The sequence below is a fragment of the Staurois parvus genome, unplaced genomic scaffold (genome assembly GCF_062004578.1).
Source record: "Staurois parvus isolate SC_StPar_1 unplaced genomic scaffold, SC_StPar_1.0 ptg000634l, whole genome shotgun sequence".
Taxonomy (NCBI): Eukaryota; Metazoa; Chordata; class Amphibia; order Anura; family Ranidae; genus Staurois; species Staurois parvus.
Window position 1 is genome coordinate 7475380 of NW_028318430.1, and position 13043 is coordinate 7488422.

Consider the following 13043-nt stretch of genomic DNA (forward strand, 5'->3'; position numbering starts at 1 on the left):
GAATTCTATTTTTAACTCTCAAGATTGCAGAAACCACTACTATCGACCTATAGATTTACCAGTATGGTGTTCTTTAGTATTTAAAAAATAGGTAACAAATTTTAGTCATTTGAAAGAGCAATTTTATGGATTTAATGATGAATACACCAGTCATGCAGTTGTGAGGACAAAACTTCTGTATTCAAAAATTAGTTTAAAACTTCTTAAACATACCAACTACTAATTTTTAAGGCAAAGTGCAGTGTAAAATAAAACTCCAAGTTAGTGATCGGTGAAACTGCTTGGGTTCAGTTTGTGGGCACATTCAGCAAGCATGGCCAAAAATCCTCAAATTGCAAATGTTATTGAAATCAGTGGGATGAAAATCTTGAAAATCTTGCAAATCAATTCTTTGCATTTTGAAGGATAACAAGCAAGAATTGTTAAACAAAGAGCATAGGGAGCTGGGCTCTGCAAGGCAGGAAACATACTAATGCACAAGAAAGTTAAAATTAAAGTTTGGTGGGGAGAAGCTCTTTTAATAAGGATTAAAGTGAACCATTAAAAATGCACAATTCCTTTAAATAACATGTTTGCAGAATACCATAAGCCTCCCTGTGAAATTACACATCTGTAGTACGTACTAAAGCAAAAGTGACATATAGAAAAAAAATTATTTTTTGTGCAAATTTCCTGGCCAGCTTAATTCTGTTTGTACAAAGCCATTTTCAAAGCTTTTAGTCAAGGGGTTGTTAAACAAAGGGTATTGGGATCTGGCCACTGTCCCAGGGGACATGTGCCCATGAAAACAAAAAACAAACTAAGAAATACCCTTCAGAAGGGAGAAACTCTTTCAATATGAATTAACCTCCCTAGCGGTATTCCCGAGTGTAGCTCGGGGTAAAATGTCAGTACCAAAAGCGGTAACCCCGAGCTACACTCGGGCTTACCATGCGGCGCTGCATAGGGATTCCCTGCAGAGCTTACCTTGTCCTGCGCTCCCGCGATGTGTCCCCTGCAGCATCCCCGGCCATCTCCTTCGGCCGATGCCGGCATCCGGCTTCTGTGTTCTGGTCCCTGTGACAGCGGGACATACGGGCGCCGCCGGCGGTGGGAAATTTGAAAATTTTAAAAAATGTCATTTTTTTCCAAACAAATTTTACATAGTGAAACATTGCTGTCTCAACCAATTTCACATACATATTGTCCCTAGTGCTTTGTCCTGCGCCCTGCCTGCATTTTGTCTGTTCTTTCTGCCTGGAAACTGAGAAAAGTCCATGGCGTCCAAAAAGTGTCCCTTTAGGTCAAAAGCGGGTTTAGATCAGCTAGAGAACAGCGATAGTAAATCAGAACCACTTGCAGAATTGAGTGATAATGATTCGTGGGGAAATTCGTCATCAGACACTGAAAACTATTTTGCGACTTTGCTCAGCAATGTGCGAACTTGGCGCTCTATTTCAAATTTCAGTGTTTTTGGTTTGATTATATTATTGAATTAAATGTATTATTATTATATTATTATTTTTTATGATTATTTATTAAATTATAATTTATGATTTCGTGTTTCAAATTTTATCATACCCAGGATGTTTAATAGACTCTTGTTCGGACAGATTTCAGTGAGTAATTCCTAAAAATTACAGCCTACAATAAAAAAACTACATGTTTCCATGCAAAATAATGGTACCGCTTTCAGCACCAAAAATCTGAAATAATCATACTGATAGGGAGGTTAAAGAGCAACACTAAAAATACACGTAGCCTTTAAAAATCACACTTGGGGGATGTTGTAAACATGCATGCAAAGTGGTGCACATGTACGGTACCATTTACATTTACAGTAAATTAAATTTTCTGGCCTCTTTGTCCTGTTTGTAAACAAAGAGGTCTGTGTTTCCCTCAACATCAATAACAAACTCTTAGCCTAGGTGCGTGTCTGGTATAGATTGTAGGGGAAGACCCCACAGAATGAAACAAAAATGTTGTGTGGGCTTCCTCCCAAAATTTATACTAGACCACCCATTCTGCAAAGGTTCACTGCTTGTTTCTGCTAAGGGATGGGAAAAGAACTCTTACCTATCTGATCCTCCATGGCAAACATCACTTCCCTATGCTCCAACAATGAACTGTCCCTCAGCGTCATGAAGTCTAGTGCAGGGATATGATTTCTGCATTTGTCTCAATGAAATCAGAGGCATTCAACCACTGGAGTGCAGGGGACAAGGGGCTGCAGGAACCAGTCTATCAGCACAGAGGAGTGAGTGGGAGCAGAGGATCAGCTAAGCAAAGCTGCTTTCCCATAGACATAAATGGGCAGTTAACCCTTGCATTGCAGGAGCAGCCCCACTACAAGGGGGGCATTTTTAGTTCAATTTTACAGTAGGTGATCACCAGAAATACACTATAGTTTCAAAGTTTTAAATATGTGATATAAACACATGCAAGAGAAAGGAAAAAAATCAGGGTTAAGCATTTCACTCTGTTACCAAGATAAATTAGAATGGTACTAAAAGGGATTGTGGAATTAGGACTTTTTCTCAGTTACCTTTGTAGTCCAGACAAGCAATTATAATCTGACAAACGATAACATCAAAAATAAATTTGATGTGATGCTACATATATTAAGATAAATTAATTTTTGTGCTTGGATAAGCAAAGTACAACAATGTTAAATGAAACGAAACTCAGTAAATGAACCAAACTTAGTTAATAATCAAGAGGATTATATGCAGGCTTCTCATACATCTATTTAAAGGTTCATCCTTCAGTGTCTCACTTAGATTATTTGATAGCACTGCAATGTTGAACTTAGAAGCTCACAAAGGAAATGACAAACATTGAGAGATATCAACTAAGATAACTGAGGAATGTAAAGCAATGTTTAATACTTTTCATGTATTTCAGAGGAGCATGGCACTCTTCCAATCAGATGGAGCCTAGACTATCTGAATCAAATTTGTCTTGACTGCATTGTTTTTAAAATTTTATTTAGTACATTGGCAAGAGGAGAAAGCATTTTTAAACATCATTTTTTTTCATTCAGTTGTAATGCTGCAGCAGTCTTAAGGAAAATGTCACCAAGTTCTGGTAGTCATGGCTTGTCAAAATAGGGTATAATTGGCCATAAAATGATATACTTACTTTTGCTGATAGATGGGGAGTAAACTCTTTTAAAGCCATGCTGTTTCTCTTGATCTCTATGCATATACCGAGAAAGTATCATTCCCTTTTCTGCAATTGCAAAAAATTTCACAACAATCTCGGAGATCAATGTTGTAAACTTTGTTTTTCATTAGTCTTTATTTGGTTGAAATAAGTTGTTAAAAAGAAGACAAGAACCAGTATATACAAAGTGAATAATACAAAAGTGAGAAAACATCAGGTTCGACGGTTTGAGTGTTATGCTTAAAACATCAAATCATGAATCAATTACATCAAGCAACAAAATAAATCTGAACTAGTTGACATTGAAGCAAAGGGTTATAGTGTATCTACCACTCAATTTATTGCACAAAGGATTAGCAACAGAAGGAAAAATGTTAAACATTACATTTGGGAATATCTTCCAACATATTTGTTTTTGCTAGTTATGTATCTTTGTAAAGTTTCATTACCTTGTTACGCAGGACTTTTGACTGTTTTTTACTGATTTCCATGGCTCAGTATCTAGGCTAGTCAATGCTTCCACGGAAGAGCTAACAAACTCATTGGCTATTTATACACTGACACTAATTGCAATTTAAAAAGCCACAGATGTGGGACATTAACCTCTAACTGGCATTTTAAGCCGTGTGTGTCACCTTGTGTGTCTGTACCAAGGCCAAACATTCCAGGGTATGTAAACTTTTCATAATGGCCATTTGGGTGATTTCTGTTATTATGATTTAAAAAGGAGCCAAACAACTATTTGATAATAATATTAGTAGTAAAAGTGAGCACTATCCAAACAGCAGCTGTGCACTCAAGGTAACCAATATACGCCTTATAAACAGAATAAATAAACAGTGCAGCGCTAGAAATATGATTAAGAAAAATGATAATAAAATCAAAGTTCTATGAAAACAGTCTGTATGATTATAAAGTGCCAGGTGACTGGTACAATCAATGGTGGTGCTCCGTGAAAAATAGCTGAATTGCACACTGCCCAGAAGTATATTGATTATACACTATATATATCACATCCAGAGGTATCCCCCTCAGGTATAGGTCTGGTCAGATAAGGTAATCCTCCCTCAGGGTGGTAATCATCAAATCCCAAAAAACGGAATTATTCGGATCCAGGTAACCAGAGGTCCCTATTAGGGGATGGGAAGAAGGAGCTGCCTGCTTCCAGGATGTCTTCCTCCTCTTGGTAAGGTAACTGGATCATAATACTGGGTTCTGTGAATAAATACTCCTCTCGGGGAGTCAGGGAAGGATGCCCATAGTGTAGTATTGAAAATTGTAGAGTTATTGATTAAAAATATATGTTTGCAAACAAAGTAGAACTATAAAAGCATCAGGGTATCAAAATGAAACTAACCCTTGGTAATCAAAGATGGCCGCCGGGCCTCCATGTGGCTCCGGCGGTGTAGCATCCTAAAGGGGCCAGGATGTCGTGACGCTACGCTGCATGAGCCATGTGGAGGCCCAGCGGCCATCTTTGATTACCAAGGGTTAGTTTCATTTCGATACCCTGATGACTTTATAGTTCTACTTTGTTTGCAAACATATATTTTTAATCAATAAATCTACAATTTTCAATACTACACTATGGGCATCCTTCCCTGACTCCCCAAGAGGAGTATTTAGTCACAGAACCCAGTATTATGATCCAGTTACCTTACCAAGAGGAGGAAGACATCCTGGAAGCAGGCAGCTCCTTCTATCCATCCCCTAATAGGGACCTCTGGTTACCTGGATCCGAATAATTCAGTTTTTTGGGATTTGATGATTACCACCCTGAGGGAGGATTACCTTATCTGACCAGACCTATACCTGAGGGGGATACCTCTGGATGTGCTATATATAGCTTATAATCAATATACTTCTGGGGAGTGTGCAATTCAGCTATTTTTACGAAGCACCACCATTGATTTTACCAGTCACCTGGCACTTTATAATCATACAGACTGTTTTCATAGAACTTTTATTTTATTATAATTTTTCTTAATCATATTTCTAGCGCTGCACTGTTTAACTATTTGATAATAAATGGCTTCATGTGATCATTAACCTTCAATAAAAGAGCATTTTTTGGCATGATGAGTCATATTTTCAATATCAATGCCAAAATTTCAATTTCTGCCAGGGTATGCAAACTTTTGAGCACAACTCTACCTGATTAAAGGGAACCAACTATGGTTCTGGGTCACTTTCTAATTAGTTGGTGACTTATTCAGGTTCCCTAGCCAGAAAAGCAGAAATTATTTGCAAAACTACACTTTGGACGTTCATGGTAGCACAGCAAAACTGTATTTAATAAACCAAACTTGTTATTTTATATACAAATTGTTAAAATCAATTTAAAATATTGTAAATTCATTTTTAAATTTGGATATGAAAAAAACTACGGGGTTGATTTACTAAAGGCAAATAAACTGTGCACTTAGCAAGTGCAGTTGCACTAATTTTCCCCAGAGCTCAGGGAATGTGGTGAAGCTTCACTTTTTTATAGAATACCTAATCAGGTACAAGAAAAATAATTTTAAAAAGATGCAAAAAGAAAGAAAAAAAACAAACTGCATTTTTGCCTGTACATGATTGGATGATGGAAAGGTTCGCCTCATTCACTAAGCTCTGGGGAAAATGAGTGCAACTAAATTTTCAAAGTGCATAGTCTATTGGTCTTTATTATGTTTTATTAAATACATTTGTGTTGGGGTACCATAAAAGTCTGAAGTGTGATTCTGAAAATAGCTTATGGTTCTGGGTCAGTTTTATTGTATTTGTTGTTTTCTTTTAAGTGTTTTTCAAATTAATGTCATAGCTTGACGGGAGGTTTGTTTTTAGCATAACAATATTTTTTTTTTTATTTTAAAGGAAATGTGTAGCATTTGTATTTGTTTTCTTCATGTTTAGTGCTACACAATTAATGACTGCGTTTGTTTTGCATTTCCTGGCCAAAAAATGAATACTTTACATACCTAAATTCTCACTAATTTCTTAGTCCCATTACAACTTTGCATAGGCTGTAATTTCATCTCCAGCCATGAACTTCAGTTAGGCAGCAACAGTTACAAAGTGAAAAAGACACTGAGTTTTCTTTTTAAAAAGCCCAATATGCTCTGCAAAGACTGTATCATAGAAGCACCCTATTTGAAAATTTTATTTGTAAAATACATGAGAATGATAATAAAAAAGACCAGATTATAAACTAGGTAACGTAAAAAAAACTGAGTAAATGTATCAAACACCATCATAATCCTCAGTAAACACTCAACCCAACAGAACAAAACTTTGCTTTTAATATATTTTTAAACTATATTTTATACACCCATGAGCATTAGTAAACCAGCCAGTAATACAACAAAAGCTACTTATATTTTGTGATGATATTCTTTTAGCAAAATCTAGTTTTAGTTGGTACAAATCATTGAAAATCTGCATTACACTCTCCAGGTTAGTTGAAGCAAGAGAACATTGCAAACTATTACAAATCTTGCGCTGTTCTCACAAGTAAATATTGTCACTTTCTGACAACCCATCATTATAGAGTATATTGGTCTATATAAATGTGGAGAAGCAGGACTTCTGGACCAACAGCACCCAGAAGTGTCAGAGGTTTGCCTGTCAGAACAGCCCAAGAATCAGCTGTGGCAAGAGAGTTTAGGGGGCTGCAGGCAAATGCAGAACTTTTAAGCACTTCTTCATATCTGCAGAATCTCTTTCCCTTCCCCACTCATTTTGAATAGAGTGGGGAAGGGAACACCCTCTGTCCGTGTTTTAGTTTGGGAGATTTCCTCTAACTTCATGCTGTGCTTCTGCCACAGAAAGTGAAAGTGAAATGTTCCCAGTAGTACAAAAACAGCAAAAATACACTGGCAGGGGCTTTGATCCTTTGATACGCTACCCTAAACATAGAGAAAACATTTTGTTATATATACACTATAGTTAATTTGGCATTTTAATGGATGATTTGAATATGAATTACATTTAAGATTTGGCTGTCTCATTCACAGGACACATTTTCATTTTTACGTAATGATACAGTAAATAGCAAATTTTGCCCATGAGAACAAAACAAACAGAATCACTTCAAGTCAGTTTTGAAATGTCTGCATGACTGGTTAAGGAGAACCTGCATAGAGAGTAAACTAACAGAAATCTACCAGCACTTACCACTTACTTTAACAACCATCTCTCCAGTGCTGTCCAAAAAACTACTATATCATTTATCTAATTACCAGCTTGGAAATGTCCCCAAACTATGGGCAAGTCTTGGGCAAGGGATTAGGCAGTGTATTGGGAGATAGGGAAAATTGCTGTTGGCAAAGGATTTGTAGTTCACCAACAGATTTGCCTTAAAATAACAAATACGGCACTCGTATTTAAGCATTTTATTGTTAGTAGATTCAACATATAATTGAACACATTTTTTGGTTCATTACCCTGACACAGTAACCTATTAGAAGTCTCTATTATAAAGATATATCTAGTTGGCAATTTGCACACAAATAAAATTGCAAGACAAATGATTGGCATAGTTACAATATTTATGCTTTACTCAGATATTTATTTTGTATAGGTGTGATATATTTGCATATATAATTCCAGAAAACTTTGAATCCTGATTTAATAGAATATTGTTTTGAGGTTTCAAAACACAGAAAATGATCCATATCCTTCAGTAATTTATACTAAATACTGCTATGAGCTACTTTTTATGGAAAATGTATGAAATTTCAGCAAATTATATAATAAAGTACTTTTATCGTGATTCTGACTTTCTGATTGCCTTGAAAACATGTATGCTGATTTAGGCGATCTTTTGAGAATTAAAAATTCATGAAACCCATAAATTGCAGTTCTCTGTGGAACAAGAAATTTGGCACCTTCATAATCATTAGAATCAAAAAACTATGATTTTCAAAAGTTAGCAAATTTATTTGTTCATGTATATCAGTTTTACAATTAAGTGGGCATCCACATCCCCTTTTTATGTCAGAAAACTACGCATTATGAGGATAATTTACTAAAACTGGAGAGTGCAAAATTAGGCTCACTTCTGCATAGAAACCAATCAGCTTCCTGGTTTTATTGTCAAAGCTTAATTGAGCAAGCTGAGGTTAGAAGCTGATTGGCTACCATGCACAGCTGCACCAGATTCTGAGTGAACCAGCTATAGTAAATCTCCCCCTATATGTCTTGACTCATAAGACCTGGATGTCCTTCAAGCACTGATACAGAAAATTCCTGAAATAGCTTGGTATACATTCATGGGATTTGTCAAAATAAGTTTGATATTATAATGACCTTTTGCTGCCACATCACAGCTCTGGACCATAACAGCTTTGTAAAAGTTATATGGATTAATTTATATGCTGGACTCTTCCCATTACTGAATAGCCTATGTTGTTTGGAATAATGTTTTGATGTGTCTACAATCTCTTTGGATGAAATGCAAAAGCATTGCTTTATGGAAATTTTACCACCAGATGGTTTAATCATATTCCATACAAAAAACTCATAAGAGTAACTTATTCGTTATAGTCAAAGACACAGAAGCATAATTATAATTTCTTTTAGAATCCTTTTATAAGCCTCATGTTAAAACCAGATTACTACTGCTGTGCATTTCACATATAGTATCTACCTTTTGAAGGACACTTAATGCCAGTGATTTTGAGCCCGAGAGTCCAAACGGCAAAACAAAACCAACTTATTTATTTCAAAGTACCAACAAGGCAGTTAAACCTGAATACTGAGGTTTTAGTTCAGAAAAAACAACTCACAGTTGTCCGAACTAATTAACATCTTTTGTCTTAAAAGAAAAACACAAAAACAGAGCTTTCAATGATACAAACAGTTTTTTATTGAAGAAAACATCATTTCTACATGTGCACGTATTTTTCCAAATGACTCTGTCCAGGCCTCTTGCAATGATCTTCCACTATCTGTTTTCAGTTTTGCTTTTTTTGCTGTGCTCATTTTATTGGTGTTCAACACTTGGAGTCCAGTAAAACACAAAAATAACAAAAATGATTTACTAACCCCAACCATTTAAGATATGTCTGTAAATGTTCTTAAAATATGGCTATATACAAGTCTATACAAGAGTAACCTAAATTTTTGTAGACAGATATAGGCATTGCCATAGTCCAACATCCTGTGGAACAACAAGGTGTGCTGTAGCCAGGTAAGAAATCCTCATGGATACCACTGTGCCGCAGGTGACACCGCTCTGCTGGGTCTGGAAGCCGGCTGCGTGTGTGAAATATCCAGAAGAGAGGGCTGGAATGCTCAGGAGCAAGGTGTCAGGTGCGATGATGTCACTGGATGAGCTGCAACTCGGTTTCAAGTGAGAGCATTGGTGATGGATTCTGCGGGGTAGTGACCCACTTGAGTGCCCACAGAGAGGACTCTGCATGCCAGCTGTGGCACGCATGCCATAGGTTCGCCATCACTGCTTTATGCACATGCATTGATGGTTGGGTGCCCGCAGGAAATTAGTATGGGATTATCAGGTGATAACATGAAGACTGTACCTCAGGAAGGGTGAAAATGTGGAACAGGTGTGGAGATTAGCCAATTTTTAGACTTACTAAAATGCATATCCAGCTAGGTAGATTCAATGCCAAAGGATGAGACAAAAGCATAGTTGGTACGAGTTGCCAAAGATCATTTTTAGGGGTAATCAAATCCAAAAGTCAAATCTAAAACAAAGGACACACATGTAGTCAGAATACACAGTTGAGACGTAGACACATGATCATGGTTGCTCACACCACTACAGATTGATATGGTGCCTAAGCCTACAAAAAAAATCTCTGCAGACCAAGACGGAGTCAAATAACACTGGGACCTAGGAAGTGGAAATATGAGCAGATGGTGTCGCTTGGAAAATATACACAGAATAAGTCAGTGAAGACTCAACTCAGGATGGACTCCAAAAGCCTGACTGAATGAGAGCTTTGCTGATGAGTCCCTGGAACTTTCCCTCTTCAAGTATGATCCAGTTTGCATGTATATTTCAGGCTATGTACAAAGGAAACTTTTTTAAATGATTAAAAACAGCAGCAGTGGTTGTTAATGGTTGAAGGAGAGCACCAAGGCAACCTAACTTTTGCACTTATTCAGATGGGTGCTTTTAGTGCCACACCTGTCAATTGAGTGGTGATTGTGAATATATCTGGTACTAATACACAGCTTCTCACCACATCACAACACCACACAAATCACCACAGACAGTAAAGGGTTGATTTACTAAAGCCGGAGAGTGCAAAATCTGGTGCAGCTGTGCATGGTAGCCAATCAGCGTCTAGCTTGTTCAGTTAAGCTTTGGCAAAAAAAAAAAAAATTGGAAACTGATTGGTTTCTATTCAGAACTGCACTAGATTTTGCATTCTCCAATTATAGTAAGTCCAATCAGCTTCCAGGTTTTATTGCCAAAGCTTACCTGAACAAGCTGAAGTTAGAAGCTGATTGGCTACCATGCACAGCTGCACCAGATTCTGAGTGCACCGGTTTTAGTAAATCTACCTCATAGTTTACTAGGAACATGAGGAATATTGTATTGAAACATTGACAGCAGAGGTATTGAAAAACATAGATGTCAAACATCCCTAGCATGCTCAGTCAAACCCACACCAATATAGTGGGATATGTAGTCTAAAAATTATCTGTGCTTTATAATAAATACAAAAGTGCAAAAACATAGTGCTTTGCCTTTAGTTATACTGTACCTCTGTAACTAGGAACATATAGTACTTTTGCACAACACTAGTAATGTATTACAGAACACTGACAGAAATACATTAGAGGAAAGCTTACAATGAATTCACTTTCCTTTTTATCTGGCTTATATCTAAACATAACCACACATGTTTAATTTGCCTGTTTTACTTTATTAGCTGACATGTGATTTTGTTTTTTATAATACAATATCACAAAAAATATCTATTGAATAGCCCATGCAAATTGCAAGAAAACACAAAACTGTTTTATTGTGTTTCAGCCTTTTATCTTTATGACTTTTGTTTTAAATCAAAGTCTAATCTTTTTAAATCACCCTCACATTTGAAAGTAATCATCCCATCGATTTCTCATCAAGGGCTTGTATTAAACTATTTATGCCTGTCTGCATAGCATTGTTTTACTCAGTAGATGTGATATATGTTACAGCTAGCTCTAAGTCAATGCAAATACACCCGATTCCAGTACCTACAAGTTTTCTGTTTTTATTTAAAGATTGGCTTTCTTCAACCTCACTTGCGTTCCTCTGGGTATGCATGAGCAGCTGTGGAAAGCTGAAAGGCTAGCCAACAGATTTTTCAGCCCCCACAGATGTCAATTAGTGTCTCTTGGGCTTGTTTTGGAATCACTTGGGTGCCGGGACTTCCATGTGCTGACTTATTTGCAAAGCATGAGTTATTCACTAACTCCATTATATTAATTAGAAGATTATCAGCTCTCAGTGGTTAGCTTGTCTGCTGTAGGGAGGTTCATATGAGATGTTAATGCAAAACCAATTGAGGATGGATTCTATGACTGTATAAAACCTGCTATCTCCATTATTTCTCAAGCTGTGCATATGCTGTAAAAATCTAAATTGTTTAGCTTAGTTACAGGCTAAGGTAACCTAGATAGCAGGTCAGCACAGCTGCACACAGAGATGACAACTAGCCAACAATTTATTGTTCGGGTGGGCCGGAGGTAGTGTGTCGTGCAAACAGAAAAGAGATTAGTCACTATAGCACAAAAATAATATAGTTCTTTAATTATTGTGAATGGTTTCGTGTGGAATACTAGGTATATTCTACAACATGTTAAACAAATTTTGACACACAAGCAAGATCTATAAAGATTATTTTCTTTGCAATGTAACAGGGTAATTCACACTTAGTTTTCTTGCAGTGCAAATAATTCCTGTCAATTTTATTATGGTATCATTCTATAAAGCCAACTGGCTTAACTATTCATTTCATGTTTCTGGTTCATAAAATTAATTCTAAGTAGATTTTAAAATATATACTGGCAAAAAAAAACCCTGAAATATATAAAAGAAAGAAAAGCTAAGCTGCTGATGATCTCGGCTGATCTTTCATGTGTGCCAGTTTATGTAGCTGAGATGACAAGAGGAGAACATGTTCTTCACTGATCGTCACAGGACATACCCTACTGTCATTGACTTCTACAGAGATGGCCAGTTTATGAAGGTGAGATCAGAAGATCTCACTGGCCATCTCTGTAAAATATCTCTGTCCCACATTCTCCAGCCCAGACACTTCTTTCTTCCTAATGTCAGCACCAGCAGGGTTAAAAAAATCAATATAAATAAGAACTATATATGTGTAAGTGTGTATATATTGTGTGTATATACTGTATATATATACAGTATACTGTATGTGTGTATATATGTATATATATATAGTATTTATACAGTGTATACACACTTACACATATATAGTTCCAATTTATATTGATTTTTTAACACTGCTGGTGCTGACATTAGGTAGGAAGAAGTGCCTGGGCTGGAGAATGTGGGACAGAGATATTTTACAGAGATGAACAGTGAGATCTTCAGATTTCACCTTCATAAACCGGCCATTTCTGTAGAAGTCAATGACAGTAGGGTATGTCCTGTGATGATAAGTGAAGAACATGTTCTCCACTCTTCATCTCAGCTACATAAACTGGCACACATGAAAGATCAGCCGAGATCATCAGGAGCTTGGCTTTTCTTTCTTTCATATATTCCAGGTTTTTTTTTGCCAGTATATATTTCAAAATCTACTTAGAATTAATTTTCTGAACCAAAACATGAAATTAATATATAAAACATTATATACTATATATATATATATATATATATATATATATATATAGTATATAATGTCTTAGATGCACTACAAATGAGCCAAAAT